The 16862-nt window shown below is 37.5% G+C and overlaps 1 long non-coding RNA gene across 5 annotated transcripts in view; it reads left to right on the top strand.

Moving 5' to 3' along the window:
* LOC144296017 (uncharacterized) overlaps window positions 1–16862 on the top strand; it is a 176637-nt gene that overhangs the window by 57470 nt on the left and 102305 nt on the right. For all 5 annotated transcript variants that reach the window (XR_013363170.1, XR_013363168.1, XR_013363172.1 and 2 more), the window contains one exon: window positions 1052–1090. This is a non-coding gene — a long non-coding RNA (uncharacterized LOC144296017). The remainder of the gene's footprint in view (window positions 1–1051; window positions 1091–16862) is intronic.

Raw genomic sequence — 16862 nt, 5'->3', positions numbered from 1 at the left:
ATGTGGTCAAGTGTATCCATCCTTTCTTTTTTTTTTTTTTTTTTTTTTTTTGCTTCTATAATTTGAGTCATACTTTAAAAACTTCTTCCCACTTTCAGGCTATGAAAGCTTTCACATGTTTTTATGTTTTTTGTTTTATAACTTATATGGTTTTAATTTTTACATGCATATTTCTGATCCATTTAGAATTTATCCTAGTTCGAGTAATGGATCTGTCTCCTTTTTTTAATGTGGCTGCATAATTTTCAAGTATTATTTAGTGAAAAAACACTTCTCACTGATCTTAGATATGACCTTTATTAAATATTCAATTTGCATTTGCATTTGGTGCATTTCAGGATTTTCTATGGTGTTCCACTGTTTATTCAGGTACCAATACTATGCTATTTTAGTCATAGATGCTTTATCATACATTTTTATATCAGATAGGAATAGTCTTATCTCCCTGTTGTGATTTATTTTTTAAGAAAAACTGAGCTGCCCTTGCTTATATATTCACTTGCATATAACATGTAAATATATATAAATATATATAATAATGTATATTGTTTTATTATATATCAAATTAGAAGTGAACATTTACTTAGTATTGACAACTTTCTGATTTTATTTCTTCCCATTTAACAACTTAATATGCATTTATAGTTGTTCAAGGCAACCTTTGTGTTCTTTCAGAGTTTTTTTTTTTTTTTAATATTTTTTCTCCTTTAAGTTTTGCACTATTTTTTGTTAGGCTAATGCCTAGTATTTTATTTTTTTATATTGTAAAAAGTGTTTTCTCTTCCATTATATCTTCTAACTGATTTTTATTTATGTATGTGAAGGCTAGTATAAATTTCATTGTTCAAGTTTTTATGGTTGGCAAATAGAAGTATAACCAATATTTACACTGTTTTGTGCAATCTATCAATCCATTCCTTTGAATTTTTAGCTTCTTTAGGATTTTCTGTATAACAGTTCTATCACCTACAGGTGATGGCAATTTCACTGTTCCTTTCTAATCCTTCTTTATTTCTTTTTCTGGACACGTTGCATTGGCTGGACCCTCCAGTATGAGTGATAATCTGCCTCTTGCTCCTTTCACTAAAAGGTAAGCTTTCAAAATGTCTTCTAGGTAAGTTTTCTGATGCTTTCTTTGTAACTATTGACATAATCAGTGGTGGTGAAATACATTGATTGTCTTTCCAGTGTAAGAGCAAGCTTGGCATTCTGGAATAAAACCAATTTGGTCATGATTTATTGTCCTTTCTTACATGTTTATAGAATTAAATTTCTAATATTTTATAGAATATTTATTTAGGTACATAATTGAAATTGGCTTTTAACTATCTTTCCCAATTTGAACTGGAAATGTTTTGATATACAGATTTTGCAGGCCTGGTAAAATTATTGGGGAAGTATAATTTTTATGCTCTGAGACAATGTCAGTTTGGTGTTCTTTCTTTCCACAAGGGTTTGGTAACACTTGTGGGTGAAGTCATTCAAACTTGCAGTTTTTGTCGAAAGGCTAATGAATCTAGACACAAGTTTTTTTTGCAGTACTATTCATATTTTTATCCTGTGTCAATTGTGTAGTATGCATTTTTGGGGGACGTGTTTATTTAAATTTGCCTATGGAGGGAACAGGAAGTTGTTTGCTCCCTTTTTGTGTTCTGATTATTTTTGTCCCTTATTTTTATTACAATTAGTCTTGTCAGAATTTATCAGTGTTAACATTCTTTTCAAAGAACAAGCTAGCTTTCTGTATTACATGTTTGCTTTTTTATTTTACTTATTTCTGCTCTATTTATAATTTCCCTTTGTCCATTTTATTTAAAATATAGAAGGACATACCAAGTGCACAGATTAGAGGACTTAATATTGCAATGTAATCCCAATAAAAATTCCAACAATTTCTTTACTTTGTGAAACTTGGCAAGCTGATTCTACACTCTATGTAACATGTATGAATAAACCCAAAGAGAAATGTCAGACTGGGAAAAACATTTCCATCTGATACACTAATAACAGGCAAATGATTCTATAGACAAATAATTAGTTTTCTTAATTATTCTACAAGTCAATGAAAAAAACCAATAAACCAATATTAAAACACACAAAGGACATGAATAGTCAGGTCACAGATGAAGAACAATAAATGGGTCACAAACATAAGAGCAATATTCAACTGCACTTACATTATTCAAACTGAAAATTAATAAAGTAAAAATGTATTACAGAATTACAACAAAAAATTATATACCCACATATATAAAGAGAAATTTCAATAAGACAACGAGACCAAAAATTAGTAAGGGTAAAAGAATAGTTAGGGAGTTTGCCTTAATGAACATATCTACAACACAAAATGTAAGAGAACTCTATGAAATTTTAATAACATTGGAAAATACTAGATCAAAAAGCCAATCTTAGTGAATACCAAGTAGTCTATTCTTTAAAAAAGATTTATTTATTTTTTCATGAGAGACACAGACTGAGAGAATGGCAGAGACATAGGCAGAGGGAGAAGCAGGCTCCTTGCAGGGAGCCAAATGCGGGACTCCATCCCGGATCCCGCGATCACCACCTGAGCTGAAGGCAGGCGCCCAACAGCTGAGCCACTCAGGTGTCCCAGGTAGTCTATTTAATATAGATAACTGTACCTAAGAAGTACTCAAAATAAAAATTAATGATAAAATGTAGCCAAAAAAGTCGTATTTCTTTGGAAATGAAAAATGCATTGCTGAATAGTTCCAGGGATAAAAACATCAAAATGGAAATGATGAAATATTTATGAGTAAATGATAAGAAATGAGTATGTGTCAATATCTGAGTGATGCTGCTAAAATGGTAATTAGAGGAAAATGTAACTCCAAGTGCATCCATTAGAAAAAAATATTGACCATTATTGAGGTAAGTTTTCTAAAGAAAGACTATAAAAGGAGAATAATCACAAGGAAAGAGAGCAAAGTACAAGAGAAAAACACAAGAGGAAAACACAGATATCAGTGAAAGTGGAGCAAAGACCAGGAAGGTGGTCAATCAAGCCAAGAGCCCCAGAAGGACGAGTAGTAAACTAGGTATTTGGAAGGACTAATCATTTTTTTTTTTCCTTGGAAGAGCTTTAAATTGCAAATTCATTTTTTTTTACTTGTTATGAATCTATTTACATTTTCTACTTCATTTTGAGTTGGTCTTGTTAATTTCTGTCTTTGTAGGAATTTATTCATTCCATCTGAATTGTCTAATTTGTTGATATAAAGTTGATAATATTGCCTTATAATAATTTATAATAATAAAAATAGTAATAATAATTTCTTTTTCATTCCTGTAAATTCATCAGTGTCTCTTCTCTCTTATATGGTTTTCCTAATTTTCCCTGTTTCTTAATCAGTTAAAGGGTTAGCAGTATTGTCAATCTTTTCAAAGAACTGTCATTCACTGACTTTCTCTGTTTTTCTTTTGTCTATCTGATTGACTTCCTTTCTAATTTTTACTATTTCTTTCCCTCCTCTCATTTTAGATTTAATTTTCTTCTTTTTCTAGTTTTTAAATGTGGAAATTTAGAAAATCAGCTTAGATCTTTCTTCTTTTCTAATACAGTAAGTTAAAGCTATAAGTTTCCCTGTATGCCCTGGGAATACATTTATTAAATTTAGCTGTGTCCCATAAATTTTAATATGCCATGGTTTCATTCTGTCTGATATTAATATAGCCACTCCCACTCACCTACAGTTACTATCTGCATATCTTTTTCTATCCTTTTGCCTTTAACTTACGTGCATCTTTGGATCAAACCTATATTTTAAACTGGGTGACAGGCATTAAAGAGGGCACATGAACACTGGGTATTATATGTTGGTAAATTGTATTTAAATAAAATTAAAATTAAAATTAAAAATAAAACCAAAACATAACAAAACAAAACAAAAACCAACTGCATTTTAGGTCTTAATTTCTTTTTACCAAATCTAAATAACTCTGACTTGATTGGAGTATTCAACCCATTCACATTTAATGTAGTCATTGATATGATTGGATTTATATCTGCCATTTTTGCTATTTAATTTTGATTTCTCATATCTTTTTATTTCCTGTGTTGTTTCTTTACTGTATGTTTTTTGGTAGCAAGTAGATACTTTCTATTTTACCATTTTAATTAATTTGTTATCATTGTTATTTTCAGTGTTATTTTATACGTTTTTCTGGTAATCATGTTATGTGTCATAATTTATCACAACCAACTTCAGGTAAGTGCTAATGTAATTTATGTAAAATATAGATATTTTCTTCCAATAAAGCTCTATTTTCTCTGCTCTTCTTTGTGATGTTATTATTTGTATTACATATATATGTTAAAATTCAATAACCAGTATAGAGTTATGATTATTATTATTATTTTTAAAGATTTTAATTATTTATTTATTCATGAGAGACAGAGAGAGAGAGAGAGAGAGAGGCAGAGACACAGGCAGAGGGAGATGCAGACTCCATGCATGGAGCCTGACTTGGGACTCCAGGATCATGCCTTGGGCTGAAGGCAGGCGCTAAACCATTGAGCCACCTAGGGATCCCCTAGATTCTTCTTAAATTTCTATATCTTTATTTATATTCGCTATTTGATAAGCCATCACACTTTTCCTGTATTCTTAAACATAGCTTCCTTTATTCTTTGAACGTATTTATATTTGTAATAGTTTTGGTGTTTTTGTCTCCTGAGTCCAATATCTGGACCCTCTAGGCAGCAATTTATATTGACCACTCTCTCTCCTGTATATGGGGAACACTTCCCTGTTTCTTTGCCTAGCTCCTGGTTTATTGTTGTTATTATTATTGAAAACTGATCATTTTAGATGTAACTACACTGGGTCCTGTTTCCATCTTTTCTTCCAAGAATTGCTGTTGTTACTGTCCTATACATTTTTTTTTAACTTGTTTACGGACTTGTCTGGACTAACTCTCTGTGTCAATCTCTTCCATGATGGTTATGCAGTGAAGTCTTCATTTAAAACAAAAAAAAAGTTTTGTTTTTGTAGGCCAGGCTTCCTAGCTAGTATCCCTGAATCAGCATCATTTAATGATTATCCAGTCATTAGCCAGAGTTTGTGCTTAAACATCTTGGTCCAGTTGACCTGATGGTTCTGAGCCTAAGTGAAGAGACTACACTGAGTATTCAGGAACTCCCCAAGTCTTCTGGGGCTCTGCCAAGTATTCTTATTTCTCCTTTGAGTGCAACACTAATTAGAGATGGGAGGCTATTCAGGGCCCTTTCTAGTTTTGTCTGATACATTTCTTGATATCAGTAAATAATTTTTGAGAACATGGATGCCTAATCTTCCATAACATTGGTTTTTAGATTTTTCTTTTAACTTCAGTTTTCAATATTTTAAATAATATTCAGATAAATATTCAAATAATATTAATTATTATTACATAATATTAAAAATAATAATTTTCCTTTTTTAAAAAAAAGCTTGATTTGTATTTGTCTCTCTTTTTTTTTAAGCCTGGATTCTTTTAAATGTTTTACTGATTTGTTGTGGTCAGTCTCAGGAAACCATAATTCTGATGAAGCTCCTTCCAATGTATCCTCCTCTCCTTCCCTCCTTTCCCCTCAAAGTAAATAACTCAATCCTTCATTTCGAGGAGCCATAGCTTATACAACTCTTTTAGTATTTCTTACAACTCTGCCTAGTATTATATTTGCTTGTAACTAACTCTAACTACACTATAATGCCCATGGAACAGAGGACCATCTCTTACTTATATCTCTAAGATTACCTTGTCTCTAGCATAAAGTTTCACACATAGTAGGTACTTGATGTTCAAATAAATGGACTTTTAGCTTCTTGGAAAAACCACACTAGTTCTCAGCCTCTCATTCCTCATATGGACCATAAGGCTCCATGTCTCTGAAATCTTTTGTGTCTCTGACATTCTCCAGCTTACGTTTCTTGGGAACATTTGTGGGCTATTAGTCATCTTATGTAGAACAAGATATATCTGTCACTTCTCCTCTGTGAAACCCTCCCTCCAGCGAGATTTATTTTAAGAACTGTGTGAAAAGAGAAAATTTCACAGGCAACCCTGTGAAAATCCAGTCATTTGTCAGCATGTGGGATCAAGTGCCCTGAGTGCCTGTCTGGCTGCCTCTGGTTCTGCCCACCCTGGGTCACCTCTGAGATGCAGTTGTCCTCAGTGGGACTCACAGCTGCTGGTTCTGAGTCTGCCATCAAGCTGTGTGTCCACCAGAACACCTTTGCTTCCGTTTCTCCCTGGTGCCCCTGACCATGGTCACTTCTCTTGAACAACATGGCTGAAGAGCACATATGCCACCTTACTGAATCCTCAAGGCCACCTTGTAAATCACTATGACCCCATGGAAGATGGGAAAACTGAGGGAACAACTATAACATGGCCAAGATAGGCTTTGAGCTCAGGCCATTTGTCTCCACATTCAAGGTTATATCTGTTAGATTAAGTTACTCTGAGCAGCAAGATCCACTGACTTTCTCTGGAAATACCCTTGAAGAAATTGGTGGTGTGCCACTGGCTTCAACAAGCCTTCAATGAGTTTGGAGTTGGTGGAGACAAATAGTTTTAGGGCAAGAACCAGAGGTCTTTGAGGAGAAGCAGGAGTAGGAGGTTATCATCCAAACCCAACTAGGGTTGGGCTCCTCCCCTACATACTACCCTGCCAATGCAGAGAATATGGCATGTTGGCATTCCATCAGAGTTGGCCTGTCAGTCATCTTTGGCTGTTGGTAATCTCTGATGCCCAGAACAGGTGGTGACCACTCAGCCTCGGTTTCCCTAGCTTGGAACTGAGGTATTTGGGCACAAGGAGCTCTCCACCTTTCCCAAGCTTGGAGGAGGCAAGGTTCTCTTTTCATTGCTGGAGTTAAACAGAAAAGAAGTTGGTGGTGGCTTCCTCCTCCACCCTCTGGGACAACACATGTCGGGTGAGAAATGCTGGTGGCTTGATTTGGAGCTGCACACAGCTCCACTGCTCTGTGCATCAGCTGGGAGGATTCACACTGCATCCTACTGAACACCCCCAACAGGAGTTTCTATAGCAACTTTCTGAGAGGAATTTCCAGGGCTCAGATTCTGTCACAGTAACCCAGTGAGGGAAGAAAGTGTGGGGTGCATGAGGAGGTGGCAAAGGATCCATATACACAGATAGAGGCCTGGAGAGTGGAGCGAGGTAGTCTCTGCAAAAAGCAATAGAGCTGAGTGGTCAGGAGCTTAGGAATCACAACCTGTCAGCATCAGTTCCTTAACAGCAAGCAGGTCACAAATTTTCCTTAAGCATCTGTCTTTAGATAATAAAACAAGCCTCGAAGTGGTCCTGAGGATTAACTGAGGGAGAACTGCAGGCTTTTCATTTGATCTTTCCTGAGAATTAGAGCAGGACAAGCCAGGAGTTTGATTCCAGTGGAGGGCTGCCTGTGGGTGTCTGTAGAATAGAAATGAAATTATGCAAGCAGATGGCTTGCTGAAGAGACAAAAATATGGATATAAAAGCATTCTAGCTATGGAGATGCTAATTTTTTGACTTTTAGATAATGACACAATTTTTAATATCAAAGGTGTCTTTTATATATATTAAGCATCCCCCCCCCAATCCTTTCAACAACATACTGCTCTAAATCATGCATAAGCACTTGGAAGTGGAAAATCAGACCATATTCCTCTTAACATGCAAATATTGAGCATTAGCACTTTATTCCTGCAGTGCATCTGTATTGCAGACTTACTACATACCCAGTGCCGGGCTGCACCCTCTGAGGAGTAGGAAATAAATACACAGAGAGCTCTGCCTTTCAATTCATAGTAACCAGCAGGGGAGAGAGGGCACAGCACATTCGACCAGCCTCTTCCAAAAGAAGACAGAAATGTTTCTGACTAGACTCCAGGAAGGCTTCCTGGGGGCAGGGGGGTTTCAGCCATCTACAGTGGAGGAGAACTGAATCTGAATGAGGGCCCCTGGAGGAGGGCAATTCAAAGCTCATCATCACAAGAGCACAAAAGCTTGACAAGTTAAGGACAGTGGAGGGTGGAGGCTAACTACTTCTGCCTGCATTCCCTCTGAGCCATCACCAGTAAGCCCCTGACTAGCAGGTCTTAGCTTTTCTCTCTAGTAGAGGGTAATTATTACCTCCTTTACAGGTTTCTATGGGATTATTTAAGTCAAGAATTCAGCCCAGTTCCTGGCACATCACATGTAGTTAGGTTATAAGAAAAGAAATAATCCTGTATTATAGAATTTGGAGATAAAGCTAAGGGGGGGGGGTATGTGAATGGGAGTGTTTTGGATGACTTCTCTGCTTTGGGACATTTCTCTAATTCTCTAATAAAGCTTCATTTATCAACATCCCCAGCCTCACCATGTACTATTCTGCCCTGAGACAACCAGTATGTGATGCACTTGGGGCCCTCCCCGAGGACTAACATCAATGTGGAGGTCGAGAAAATTAAGGCCATTCCACTTTAAGTTCAGCGTTAGCACAAGTACAGCCATCCCAGGCCCCTGTGAATAAGAGCTGAACTTTACCTTACTTCAGTTACAGGAAGAAAACAGCTTACAGCTTAACGTCCTAGAAAGCCCCTATTAGAATGAGAACAGAGCCCAAGCCAAGGGCAGGAAGCCCCTATTAGAATAAGAAGAGAGCCTAAGCCAAGGGCAGGAAGCCCCTATTAGAATAAGAACAGAGCTCAATGCCCTTGAAAGCCCCATATCAAAATGTAAACAGAACTTGAGAAATTCCTCCACCCCTTCTGAAGATCCCCTCGACCAGCCTATAAAAACTAAGCTGAAACCCACCTCGGGGTCCAAGTCCCTGCTCTGCTGTGTGGGGTACACTTGGACCCAAGCTCGAGCTTGTAAATAAACCCTCGTGTATTTGCATCGGTGTCGGCTCCTTGGTGGTTTCTTGGATTCGCAATCTTGGGCACAACAATCAAAGTAATTTTTTTTAATGCACGGTGGGAGATGCTAGATAAGAGACTCATATTTTGCAGACAGATGAGTGGGACTATTTCCTTATCTCCACAGCCTGCTATGGATCATTTAGGTGTTGGAGAAAATACAAAGAGAGGATAAATTATGCCTTTGAGGCGTCTAGTATGAAATTATACATGAAGGTATTGAACAGAGAGGCCAGGGTATAAATGAGGCCAGCCTATTGCTACTTCATCCCAGGGATCCCTTTGAACAACACCATGATTCTTCCCTAATGGCAGACACCTATCATGCTCCTTCAGGAGACTTACCCTAGACTCCTGCCCCTACTGTGTTCCTATATCAGAGGATATCTCCCATGGTGGCCCAGGGCTGACAGGAATAAGAGAGTGAAAGCTCAGCAAACATCTCCACACAGGATTCCTTTGAGGGATAATGTATGTTCTAGTTTCCTTTGTTAAAGAGAAAAGTATTTATGACCCTTCTTAAAATGGTAAAGAAGACAATTCAGGGGGACTGTTGTGATCAGCATAGGGGCCAATGAGTTTTTGCAGTAGGGGAGAGCAATGGGGCTCAACACCAAACATGAGGAAAATTGGGGATTTATAGCCAAGGAGAAGAGGGAGGGTGGTGGGGGGTTATCACTGGATGGAGAATTACTAAGAGAAAATATCAAAGGTAAAGAGGATTCTGGCTAAACTGGCCTGACAGGGTTCTTGCTGAAGACAAGATTTGGCATCAGACATCACCTGGGAGGTGGTGGGATGTCACCCTGTGAAATCAAATCTGAAACTACTTTCTGTGGGACTTTGCCAGAAAAGTTACCCTTGTTCAGCCCATCTTGTGCCCTGCCCTGTTTCTTCACCCTGGCTTCTCCTGGTAGCTTTTCTTTTCTTTCTTTTTTTTTTTTTTTCCTCACAAATCTCATTCACAGAAACTGTTACCTCAGAGTCTGCTTCTGGAGAATGCAACCAAATATGATTGGCATGGAAGTAGTACCTGGATGCAGAATTCTTTTTTTTTTTTTTTAAAGATTTTATTTATTTATTCATGATAGTCACAGAGAGAGAGAGAGAGAGAGAGAGAGGCAGAGGGAGAAGCAGGCTCCATGCACCGGGAGCCCGATGTGGGATTTGATCCTGGGTCTCCAGGATTGCACCCTGGGCCAAAGGCAGGCGCTAAACCGCTGCGCCACCCAGGGATCCCTGGATGCAGAATTCTAAGGATAGGATTCTGAGGTTGGATCCCATCGCTGGAAATGGATGCTGTGTTGATGGCTGTGATTCACCTGAAATGAATTGGGACAAGGTACGGTTAGAAAAAGATGTGTTGTGTGTGCAGTAACTCTGGTATTTGGGAGATGTGGGGAAATGACCATAAGATGGTTAGTTAGTGCTGGTGCTTTGGATGTATCAAAAAGAAAAAATGACAAACTTAAGTCAGCCAATTACTGACTTAAGGTACAGTGATAGCTCCAATGGCAGCTGGGACAGGTGTGATACTCTTACTAGGATAGATCAACATAGATTTGATGTGTGGTATGCAGCTATTGATCTGGAAAATGCAACCTTTAAAAAAAGTCTTAAGGTCACAGCAAAATTGAGGGGAAAGTTCAGAGATTTCCCTCATTTACCCTCCCAGGCAACTTCCTCCACTATCAACATCCCACACCAGGGTGCCAGTTGGAGTGAATATAGGCATTTAACCTTTCTTTACATCCCCTTAGCCTCTATCATTTATTTATAATTGTCTTCAATGTTTCCTCTATATACATTTAGAAGCATATAAGATAGTGTTATAGAGAGTAGCATAATTTTTGCTTCTCTTGTCAAACATAATTTAGAAACTCTTTAGGAGAAAGAAAGTGTAGGTATTTAGCCCTTGTTCTTTTTACTCTTTCCATTGTTTTTTCTTCTTCTCTGATGTCCCAAGATTCTTTCTTCTAACATTTTCTTTCTGTTTAGAGAACATATTTTAGTCATCCTTTTAGGGAAGGTGTGCTTTTGAAAAATTACCTTAAATTTTCTTCATTGAGAATGTCTTGATTTATCTCTCACTTCTAAAAGGATATAGAAATATAGATTAATTACTTTTTTTCACATGAAAAATGTACCACTTTCTTCTGGCCTCTAATATTTCTGACGAAAAACCTCTAGCCATTCAAATATATTTTCCCCTTATACGTAATATGTTGTTTCTCTCTGGTTACTTTTAAGATTTTATTCTTTGTCTTAAGTTTTTAGAAGCCTGACTATGGAGCATCTTGATGTGCATTTTTTTTTTTTTGAGTTTCAATTTTGAGGTTCTTTCAACTTCTTGAGTTTATGTCTTCTGCCAACTTTTGAAAATTTGTATCTATAATTCTTTGAATTACTTTTCTGTTCCACCATTTTTCTCCTTTTATTCCAGTACTGTGATGACATAAGTATTAAATTTTTGCGATAGTCCCACAACTTTGTGAGGTCTTGATCACTTTTTTAATAGTGTGTTTTCTCTGTTATTCAGCTTGGGTAATATCCGTTGTTCATCTTCAAGTTCACTGATCATTTTTTTTCCTGTTCACATCTACCTGGTATTAAGTCTGCCCACTGAGTTTTGTTTTTTCTTATTTTGGTTATTGTATATTGTTTTCTAAAATTTACATTTTGTTCTCCTTTATGTTTTCTATCCCTTCACTGAGACATTCTAATTCCTACTTTTTTCTTTGGTTTCAAGCACATTTGTAGTTGTTCACTGAAGCATTTTATAATGCCTGCTTTAAAATGTATGTCAGGTAATCTTAACATCTGCATTACCTAAGTGTTAACATCTGTTGATTGGCTTTTTTCACTCAAATTTTTATTTTCTTGAATCTTGGTGTAATTATTGATTTTTAAATGAAGACTGGTCATTTGGGGGTAGCATATTATAAGGGTCCAGGTCTTATCTAAACCCTCTCTTTTAGAAGGCTTTGGGTGACATACCTCTGGTAGGGGAAGTTGCATCCATTTGCTGCAGCTAGTGGATATAAGTCCAGGTCCCTTACTTGGCCTCTGTTAACAGTCAGGTGGGGAAGAGACTCCTCATTACTGTGGGTGGATTGGGATATCTGGCTCCTCAGTAGCTTCCACTGAAATCAACCTGTCTGGTAAGGATGAGTGCTTCATCACTGTTCTGATGTGGCCCCGACTGACACCAATGGGGAATGACCTTCTTATGCCTGGGTGTTGGTGAACATTTTGACTCTCCATGAAGCCTCCTCTTAGACATCGCAAGGTGGGTAGACACCTTATCACTACCAGATAGGAGTGGAAATCCAGGCTCCCCACATGCTCACCACTGACCCTACAAGGGGAGGGACACTCACTATTTACTGGAGATGGAAGTCCCAATCCCTACCCTGCCCTTCTGACACCAGCCTGGTGTTGGGAAGGAGAATTTAGCACCTCATTACAATCTGATGAGAATGGAGGTCTACACTTCCCCCTTAGCCTTTACTGATGTGGATATGGCGAGGCCATAGTTTCTTCTGCTGTGTATGTCTGGAGTTGAATGATTGCTGTCTGAAGGGTTGGTTCTTTCCTGAACCTTTGGTTAGAAAGAGAAGGTTTTATTGTATTTTGTTTTCTCTTTTCACCTTTTAGTGTTTCTAGGCTGCCAGCTTCATTATCTCCAAGCCTTGGATATATGAAGTAAAGAAATCCCAGAGAATTCACAGTCATACTATCTTCTTAGTCCTGATATTCCTAATACATTTGCCTTCTCTCCACCTTTCAGAGACTTATTGTTTGTTAACATAAAATGTCCAAGGTTTTTAATTGTAGTTAGTGGGAAAAAATGAGAAAAGTACATCTACACCATCTTCCTTGAGGTAGAGGTCTTAGGAAGATGTTTAAAAAATATTTTACCCAGGTTTATAGATATTTTTCCACAGAAGTATTGATCAGAAAATTACCTAGTCCATTATTACTAAACGAACTTGCAACCATTACTGTTTTTATACAATTTTATAAAGTACTTTATCTTTTATTCATTTTTAAAGATGTGAGATGAGAGAATGATTATAACATGCATTCAGCCAGTCATCTTGAAAGGGAAGATTTTATTGAGAATAGACTGAATATGCTAAGAATTGAAGATCTAACAATGACTATGAAAAAATTATTACATCTAGAGACTTACAGTCTAGGGGGTTGTTACTGACCACAGTGAGAGTGATAAAGTAGAATATGAATTTCTCCCTGAACAGCTTTGCACTCAGAAAGACTATCTAAACAATTCTTGGGAAATTCTCCTGGATATATTAGCTAGATTTCTTTAGGGCAACAGAACTAATGGAAGATATCTCTATCTCTATCATCTCTATCTATCTCTATCTCTATCTCTACCTCTATCTATTTCTATCTCTATCTAAATCAACTATATCATAAGGAATTGGCACACACAATTATGATGGCTGATAAGTCATAAGAGCTACAGTTGGCAAGCCGGAGACACAGAAAAGTTGATGGCATAGTATCAAGCACTAATGTTTCAATTCAAATCTGAAGACAGAAAAAAGATATGTCCCAGGCAAAGGAAATAAGACAGGAGGAGTTCTCTTTTACTATAGAGAGGGTCAATATCTTTGTTCAGGCCTTTAACTAATTAGATGAGGCCCACATAGAGAGGACAATTTGCTTTATTCAGTCTACCAATTTTAATGTTAACCTCAGCCAGAAACACCCTCACAGGCTGACTCAAAATATTATTTGCCAAAATATTTGGACACTTCATGGCTCAGTGAGAATGACACATAAAAATAACCATTAAAATAGGTAAAATGTCTCAAAAACAAAGACGATTAAAAGTGAAGATAAGCCAAAGGACAATTCCTCCACAGTAGTGGAGAAGGAATAATTATAATGCAAATAACCTGAAGACAAAGCAATCTACTAGGTAAGAAGAACATATAGTAGTTTGAATAATATTCCTGAAATTCATGTCTACTCAGAAACTCAGAATGTGACCATATTTGGAAATAGGACTTCTGCAGATGTAATTTGTTATGATGAGGTCATACTGTGTTAGGGTGGGCTCTCAAATTCAGTGCCTGGTATCCTTCTATGGAGAGAGAGCTATGGAGACCCACAGACAGAGTAAAGGAGGCCTGTAAAGATGTGGGCAGAGTTTGGAGAGGTACAGTTATAATCCAAGAAAAGTTGCGGATGGCCAGCAACCACTGTTGGTAGGAGAGAAACCTGGAACAGGTTCTCCCTTTGAGTCACCAGAAAGAGCCAATCTTGCTGACATATTTATTTCAGACTTATGGCCCCCTGAACTGAGATAATAAATTTCTGTTGTTTTAGTCACTCTGTTTGTGGCAATTCATTACAGCAGCCCTGGGAAACTAATCAGAAGGTATTTCTGAATGATTTGAGCGTAAACTACAGGGAGTTAGGGAGAGATGGAGATGATTATTAGGGCAGAAAGAACCATAAATGCCCTCAGGAGCCGCAGAAGGAAATTTAGTCTTTATTCTGAGACCCAAAGGAAGCAGTTCAATGAATTCCAATAAAAGAGTAAAACAGTAAGATTTATGTTTTATAAAGATCCTTCTAAGGCTGTTGAGCACCTGAGACTAGAAGTTAGATGCCCAATAAAAAGACTGCTGTGGTTTAACTAGTTAGACATGGTGGTAGCCAGAATTCTGCAGCAGAGGTATCAATACAAATCTGTAAATGGACCAGTAGACAAAATAGAACTTACAACAGCAAGTTTGGATGAGTGATATTAAAAATAAGGCCAGTGTCCTGGCTTGGGAAATTCTTTTGATGGTGGTGGCCATATACTCTTTCTTAATCCTTCTTCATAGTCCTCTCCTCCTGTCCTTTATCCTTTAGTTATTTGCAATACCTATTCAGTATCAAATATGATTTTGAGTGTTAGAGGGACCTGGAGACACCTGAAAACAACACAGGCTTTGTATCCCAAGAGCTCTCTGTCTTCTGGGGGCAGAAATTGTAAAAAATCACCATATAAGATCACAAGATCTCTAATGGAGGAGCTCACAAGACTACACATGAGGGTGTGTCCTACTCTTGGGGCAGGACAGGGCTGGATGACAGAAACCAAAAAAAGAAGGCTTTTAGATAAGTGTCTGGTATTTTATCTCATCTCCGAAGATGTAGAGGTGTGTACAATAGGTCAGCTTGTGGAAAGGCATGAACAACGAACGTCACGTGCTGGGCGAAGCTCAGTAGTAGGAAAAAGCACTGATGTCCCAGAAAGTAGGTGGATGGAGGTCAAGTGTAGGAAGCATGGAGAGAAGGAGCAGGAAGAGCCCAATGGGTATGCAGGTAAGCACAATAGAGAGAGATTTGGCCAGACTTTATCTGCACCCACTCCATCAATGTAATCTCATTTGTATATTCAGAAAAAAAAAGCATATCACATTTATAGAAGCCTTGGAGCCAACAAAAATCATGTATTTCTCCATTGAACCACTTGGAGAAACTGGTATCCTCTCACTCACAAGCAAAACTCCTTTCATGAAGAGAGACAACTTTTTGACAGAGAACACAGATTTGGAGTCAAATATAGTAATGAGGAATTTCAGTTCTGGGCAAAATGAACTGAACACACTCTGCTCTGCCTTACCCACTAAGTGCACCTATAAAACCTTGAGAATGCATGAAGCAGCTATTCAACTGAAAAGTAGAAATGTGTGGACCAAGATGATACAGATACTGGGACGATATGACAGGGATTTTAAAGCAGCAAATATAAATTTGGAAATGAAAAGATAGAGCATCTGAACAATTAAATAAAATATATATCATGAAAATAATTTTCTTAGAGAGGGAAAGAGAGAGAGTAAGGGGGAGGGGCAGAAAGAGAATTTTATGTGGGCTTCATGCATGAAGCCAGACACAGGGATTGATCTCTTAACCCTGAGATCATGACCTGAGTAGAAATCAAGAGTCTGAACTTAGCCAACTGAGCCACCCAGGTGCCCCAAGAAACATTCTTAATGGTGAGAGACTGAGTGCTTTCTTCCTAAGATTGGGAACAAGGCAAGGATGTCCACTCTCACAACTTCTATTTAGCATTATACTAGAAGTCTTAGCTAATGAAAGAAAGCAAGAAAAAGAACTATAAAGCAAATAGGAGAAATATAGCTGTCTGAATTTGCAGATGACACAATTGCCTGTGTAGAAAATCCCAAGGAATATACAAACATACCCCCAGAACTAATGAATTTAGAAAATTATTTTTAAACCAAAGTAATATATGCTGTATGTGACTTCTGAAAATTTACATGGTACTCTAACATATTAATATCCTGTGAACTGCAAAAAAATAAATATGTTTATAGTAGTATTATTGGTCACCAAAATAGAGAGGAGAAATAACCTTATTTACAATTGTGAGAATTTGCAGATGTTCTTATTCAGGCTATACTGACCCAGATAACCATTTAGTATCTGTGCGCTCAAATGCCTTGCAAGTCTGGAATGCCCATGGTGACAAAAGTGTCAGCACACAGCATTTCCTAATTTCCCACATGTTCCTCACTTTTTGCTTTATCTAGTGGGCTGGGAGTAGGAAGTTGGTCATAGAAAGTGTGCCCTCCCTCCCTTGTCTGACTAAAACTTGAAGCAATCACATCCACTGCCAGGCCAGCTGTAGCCTTGGCCTCTTCCTCTCAGGCAGCTAACTAAGGATTGACTTCAACAAGAGCCAGTGTTGACAGCAAATGGGAAAATACAGGATACAGAGTTGATACACAAACCCAATAGTTTTTTGTGTTCCAGAAATGAGACAAAATAAAGCGAAACAAAAGGACAACAAAATTATACCATTTAAAGACAGTCCAACAAAATAAAAATTGGTATGACTAACAATATATGTGCAGGATTTTCTTTTTTCTTTTTCTTTTTTTTAGGATTTTATTTAT

Source organism: Canis aureus, chromosome 2 (genome assembly GCF_053574225.1).
Source record: "Canis aureus isolate CA01 chromosome 2, VMU_Caureus_v.1.0, whole genome shotgun sequence".
NCBI classification, from domain to species: domain Eukaryota; kingdom Metazoa; phylum Chordata; class Mammalia; order Carnivora; family Canidae; genus Canis; species Canis aureus.
This window is presented reverse-complemented; position numbering and strand designations above follow the sequence as displayed.